This window comes from Drosophila pseudoobscura, chromosome X (genome assembly GCF_009870125.1).
Source record: "Drosophila pseudoobscura strain MV-25-SWS-2005 chromosome X, UCI_Dpse_MV25, whole genome shotgun sequence".
Lineage (NCBI taxonomy): Eukaryota > Metazoa > Arthropoda > Insecta > Diptera > Drosophilidae > Drosophila > Drosophila pseudoobscura.
Genome location: NC_046683.1, coordinates 22853295 through 22860154, shown reverse-complemented (window position 1 = coordinate 22860154; position 6860 = coordinate 22853295). Strand labels below are relative to the sequence as shown.

Sequence of the window (6860 nt, the reverse complement as noted above, 5' to 3'; positions counted from 1 at the left end):
GTACATAGCGCACAGGAAGACAATCTAAATCACATTGCTATCACGGAAAGACCAATTAACTATTACAATCGGCAAATTGAGCTAATAAAAGGCAATGAAGATAAGGTAGAAACAATTCGTTATTTTCACAAGCTAATCATCAAGATCACGTATAAGGAAATGACTAACACCTTAGCGAAGGATATAATAAAGGAATATCTATGCACCAAAAAGAGCGCATTATATTTCCATAACGAAACAGATTTTCCTCCATTCCAAAAAGCCTATTTAGAAATCATTAATTCTAACAATATAACCAAAGCTATTAAATCAAGCACGAAACTCCTAGATATTCAGAATTACGCTGAATTTAAAGAAACCATATTAAAGAATCATAAAGGCTTACTCCATCCAGGGATAGAGAAAACCGTCAATTGGTTTAGGGGAAAATACTATTACCCGGATTATCAAAAACTAATCCAAAACATCATAAACGAATGTCCTACTTGTAATATTGCCAAAACAGAGTATAGAAATACGAAGTTGGCATTCGAAACTACACCGGAAATACTGAACATCAGAGAGAAATACGTCATGGATTTCTATATGGTTGGTAACCAACAGTTCCTATCATGTATTGACGTATACTCGAAGTTTGCCACTCTTGTAGAAGTAAAAAGTCGTGACTGGTTAGAAGCAAAAAGAGCCATCATGAAAGTTTTTAACGAGATGGGCAAACCAATTGAAATCAAAGCCGATAAAGATTCAGCTTTTATGTGCACAGCATTGCAAGCATGGCTGAATGCGGAAAACGTCAAAATAGAGATCACTTCCAGCAAAAATGGAATATCTGACGTAGAAAGATTTCATAAAACAGTAAATGAAAAATTAAGAATAATATCTAGCGAGGATAACACAGAAGATAGATTCACGAAGTTTGAATTAATTCTTTATACTTATAATCATAAAACCAAACATAATACCACAAATAGGACACCAGCTGATATATTCATTTATGCAGGCTCACCTGATTATGACACACAACTAAATAAAGTGAATAAAATCACTCAATTAAATAAAAACCGCATAGAGTATGAAGTAGATACCCGCTATAAACTATCACCTCTAGTTAAGTCTAAGGTAACAAATCCTTTCAAAAGGACGGGTGAAATTAGACAGGTAGACGAAAAACATTATGAAGAAAAGAATAGGGGTAGGAAAATAACTCATTATAAATCAAAATTCAAGAAAAAGACAGGAATCAACAAATAGAAATTTTGATATTCAATCTACAACATTTCACAGAATATATCGAAGGTATAGAACTAGGTATGCAATTAACTAGGCTCGGTATATTTAATCCAAAATTATTAAAACAAGACTACCTGGAACAAATAAATTCTGAGAAAATACTAAATATAAAAACCTCCACATGGCTAAAATCCGATACCAACGAAATTCTAATAATTTCCAACATTCCCAAAGACATTACAAAAGTACCAATCTATAAAATCGTTCCGTATCCAGACGAATTAAATAACATGTTAACAGATATGACATACGACAAGTACTACATAAAAAATGAAGAAGTATTTGTTAAAGAAACTAGATTGAAAACCAATGACAATTGTATAAAAGGAATTTTAATGCAAACTCCCACTAAATGTCCATATTCCAAAACTTTTCAAAACTTTCAAATAAACTTTATTGAACCCAATATACTAATCACGTGGAATCTTCCAAAAACAACGCTAAATCAGAATTGTGTAAACCAAGAAATCATAGCGGAAGGAAATACCATTATAAAAATCTACAACTGTTCAATCCAATTAAATGAATTTACAATATCAAACACAATGTTAGATTTTGCCCAGAATGTTTATGTCAACAACAACATAACTAAAATAAAACCACTGTCGTATGTCCAAACTAATGAAATAATTATGCAATACACCACATATAGTAACCTATTACAAATAAGTCTACTAATTTCATTTGTCATAATTATATTAGTACTACTAAGTTATGTAGCTGTTAAATTTACGAAAACTTCTAAAAGAGTCACGGTTAAATGTATAAACCCTATAATAGAAGCAGAAGAGGAACCAACCTCAGCCACCGCACTTGACACCCCGTCACTATACCCGAGGGTAATCGCCTAGGGACAGGCTAATAACAAACGTTGGGGGAGTGACATATCCATAATTCCCCACATCCCATACACATTATGTTTATGTACAATTCATCCACCCCATCCACACAAGTAACAGGACCCCACTCAAGAATCAATAACTGTTTCTTCCCATACTCCAAGCTAGGGCCCCCCATAATATAAACAATGGACCACATTGTTTCAGCAACATTAGAATCACGCCACTCTCGAGAAATCGATTCTTTAGAATCACGCCACTCATGAGGACCAATCAAAGCTAGACATAAAACCAAGGAGTATCACATTCCTAGCTCCGTCATGTAATGCAACACCGATCGCCAGCAGTGGATGCCTTTCATCAAAGCCGACGCATCCCCAAATATCGATCCAGGCACGTACGCCACCGACACGAAGATGCAGCCGAGGAAAGCAACGCCCGAAGCCAGAGTCGGGAGTTCCAAGAGAAGGGCTCATGGAAACTAGCCAGCAGCAGAGAGATCAGTTCCGTTTGAGACCAGAAGACCGAAAGTCAAGTCGGGGAATTCATTTAAATCTTGTGACATAAAGATATTTAAGTTGTAAAATAAAAGTCTTTGTTAAAAAACTTAAAATCGAGTTGCGGATATTTAACTATATATATATATATATATATATATATATATACATATCCAATAATATACAATATGCTTAAAAATTTCGTAAAATTTTTAAACAACTTATTTAGCATAGTCTTACAACCCTCAACCATATGTAGTCCAAGCAGCACTATAAAATTAATTAAAGTACCAAACAGCATGGACTGCGATATGCGTTCAAAATGTCGATGTTCATGTGTCCTGCAGTTCACACGATGACGCACAGTTTGCTGCGTTCTTCATCGACCCATGAGCCGAGTGATCCACCGCTTAGAGTGATTAAAATTTGTTTATTCATTTATTTGTCAGATATGTCTTTATTGAAAGAAATTAAAAATACACCATTTTACTGGCATATATCAATTCCTTCAATAAATTTTAATTTTATCCTAAAAGAATGTTGCGAAATGTCTTAGTTTTATATAAACGATATATTACCATATTGTTAAATAATATAATATGTATTTTGGCTTGTTTGATAATTATCAATTTATATAAAAGTATTAACCTGAAATCAGGTACAACATTGTACTTTTTAGGCTGTTGCATTAACCAATGTATGCCCATAGCTATGATGGACAATACATATTCGCAACGCGTGCATACTATGGTACATATGCACACAGATTTTATAAATCAATATTATTGTAATAATATCATCAATATGTATTTATATATTAATTGCTACACACATAGAACACAATGTTATATGTATAGCTACTACTAAATGAGTATATTGGCAATATAATTAATTAATATAAACATATAATATATACAACTGAATATATTTTATTTTACAATTATGATTTTATAAAAACATATTTTGTTTGGTAAATTGGCAATATATATATATTTTTGTTAACGGTAGAAACATACAATAATGATCCTTCCGCAGGTTCACCTACGGAAACCTTGTTACGACTTTTACTTCCTCTAAATAAACAAGTTCGGTCAACTTTTGCGAAACAACCGTAACACGCAAGGCGTCACAGTGATCACGTCCGGAGACCTCACTAAATAATTCAATCGGTAGTAGCGACGGGCGGTGTGTACAAAGGGCAGGGACGTAATCAATGCGAGTTAATGACTCACACTTACTGGGAGTTCCAAGTTCATGTGAACAGTTTCAGTTCACAATCCCAAGCATGAAAGTGGTTCAGCGGTTTACCCGGACCTCTCGGTCTAGGAAATACACGTTGATACTTTCATTGTAGCGCGCGTGCAGCCCAGGACATCTAAGGGCATCACAGACCTGTTATTGCTCAATCTCATTATTGCTAGACGCAATTTGTCCATTTAAGAAGCTAGTGTCCTTATAATGGGACAAACCAACAGGTACGGCTCCACTTATATAAACACATTCAAACACAATAAACATTTTACTGCCACCATGAATGAAGGCTATATAAGCTTCAACACCATAATCCTGAAGATATCTATTTAATATATTTGAGTCTCGTTCGTTATCGGAATTAACCAGACAAATCACTCCACGAGCTAAGAACGGCCATGCACCACCACCCATAGATTCGAGAAAGAGCTATCAATCTGTCTTACACACTTATGTTCGGACCTGGTAAGTTTTCCCGTGTTGAGTCAAATAAAGCCGCAGGCTCCACTCCTGGTGGTGCCCTTCCGTCAATTCCTTTAAGTTTCAGCTTTGCAACCATACTTCCCCCGGAGCCCAAAAGCTTTGGTTTCCCGGGAAGCGACTGAGAGAGCCATAAAAGTAGCTACACCCAATTGCTAGCTGGCATCGTTTATGGTTAGAACTAGGGCGGTATCTGATCGCCTTCGAACCTCTAACTTTCGTTCTTGATTAATGAAAACATCTTTGGCAAATGCTTTCGCTTAAGTTAGTCTTACGACGGTCCAAGAATTTCACCTCTCGCGTCGTAATACTAATGCCCCCAAACTGCTTCTATTAATCATTACCTCTTGATCTGAAAACCAATGAAAGCAGAACAGAGGTCTTATTTCATTATCCCTTGCACAGAATATTCAGGCATTTGAAGCCTGCTTTAAGCACTCTAATTTGTTCAAAGTAATTGTACCGGCCCACAATAACACTCGATGAAGAGCACTAATGCAGGTTTTTAAATAGGAGGAATATATAAAAAAATATAAGTACTTAATTATATATAAGAACTCCACCGGTAATACGCTTACATACATAAAGGTATAGTACTAACCACAATTGTAAGTTGTACTACCCGTATGAAGCACAAGTTCAACTACGAACGTTTTAACCGCAACAACTTTAATATACGCTATTGGAGCTGGAATTACCGCGGCTGCTGGCACCAGACTTGCCCTCCAATTGGTCCTTGTTAAAGGATTTAAAGTGTACTCATTCCAATTACAGGGCCTCGGATATGAGTCCTGTATTGTTATTTTTCGTCACTACCTCCCCGAGCTGGGAGTGGGTAATTTACGCGCCTGCTGCCTTCCTTAGATGTGGTAGCCGTTTCTCAGGCTCCCTCTCCGGAATCGAGCCCTGATTCCCCGTTACCCGTTGCAACCATGGTAGTCCTAGATACTACCATCAAAAGTTGATAGGGCAGAATTTGAAAGATCTGTCGTCGGTACAAGACCATACGATCTGCATGTTATCTAGAGTTCAACCAATGTAACGATCTTGCGATCGCTTGGTTTTAGCCTAATAAAAGCACACGTCCCATAAGGTCCGTGTTTTAATTGCATGTATTAGCTCTAGAATTACCACAGTTATCCAAGTAACTGTTAACGATCTAAGGAACCATAACTGATATAATGAGCCTTTTGCGGTTTCACTTTTAATTCGTGTGTACTTAGACATGCATGGCTTAATCTTTGAGACAAGCATATAACTACTGGCAGGATCAACCAGAATAATGTTTTCGTTTCGTGCGCATACGCTCACATATGTAAATATTTGACAACTCAATAATACTTTTGAATAAAAAAAAAAAATAAATAAATATTTTTTATCAACAGTTTATGAGAATTTGTTAAACGATTGTGGCCATTTTTATATAGCATTCACATTCGCCATTTTTCTCTATATAAATATATATATTTTATTATATACATTTTTTTTTCGTTCAAAAATATCTTTTTATTTGCACTTAATATATTATCACACGTATATAGGCTTAAACCAATATTAATTGTGTTTAAACTATGTATTTTGACAACAAATTTAAAATTTATCCAATTTCGTATGCGTTTTTTGTGATATACATTAAATAAAACCAAACACATGAGTTCATGTGGAATGGAATTTATATATTTTGGCAATATTTGAATTTGCATATAAATCGCTTTGATTATATGCTGGTACATTGTTGAAATGGCACTCATACAATATTTAATCATATAAGACCATTTCCAAAAATTCACGATAATAATTCGAAACAGAAATGATATACTAAATAGTATATATCTTGGTTAGTTTCACTATATTATCTTTATTAAGATCAATTTGAAAACAAATATCTCCTATTAAACACTACTTTAAGTATAATGACAACATATAATAATATTATATACAATACTGTTGTTCAGACACAGACATGTATTTAATGAATATTAGGAATATACAGTTCAATCTCATACACAAATACTCATAAATAAAATTGTTCATGTCATTTCATGTAACTGAATATGACGACACGAAAAATACATTAGCAACTAAGAATAGACAATAGCACTTGTAAACTCGAACCCACCAAAAGGGATCAAGTAATAAACTATCTACTTTATTGCTGCCAAGTACCTAAGTAAATACACTGAAATATAACCCCCGCACAGAGTAAGTGTACCCAATCTAAAAATACACTCACAAGGAGCCTGTGCGGTCCTTCCCATAGAATAAGAATTCCACTGTTAGCTATATAAGGAGATGCATTTGTTCAATAAAGTCAGTATCAGAAACAGTACCATAGCTGCCTGTCACTCATCTTCCATCGCAATCATCAGAGGCTGTCGCTGGGTCTTCAGATCCTCACTTGCGCACCGTAGGATACCCTCTCCGCAGTCCAACTGGTTCAAGTTCTAGTTGCGACGACCAAACTGTAGACGGTTTATGTACCGTATGCAACCCAGCTTCCTAC

The 6860-nt window shown here is 35.2% G+C and overlaps 2 non-coding genes across 2 annotated transcripts; both read right to left on the bottom strand.

Annotated features, from left to right (window-relative positions):
- Positions 1–2865: 2865 nt before the first annotated feature.
- Positions 2866–3044, bottom strand: LOC117185253 (5.8S ribosomal RNA). The gene has a single exon (XR_004470829.1). It is a non-coding gene; the product is annotated as a 5.8S ribosomal RNA (ribosomal RNA).
- A 600-nt stretch (positions 3045–3644) lies between these two features.
- LOC117185277 (small subunit ribosomal RNA) lies at positions 3645–5638 on the bottom strand. The gene has a single exon (XR_004470853.1). It is a non-coding gene; the product is annotated as a small subunit ribosomal RNA (ribosomal RNA).
- Between the last annotated feature and the right edge of the window lie 1222 nt (positions 5639–6860).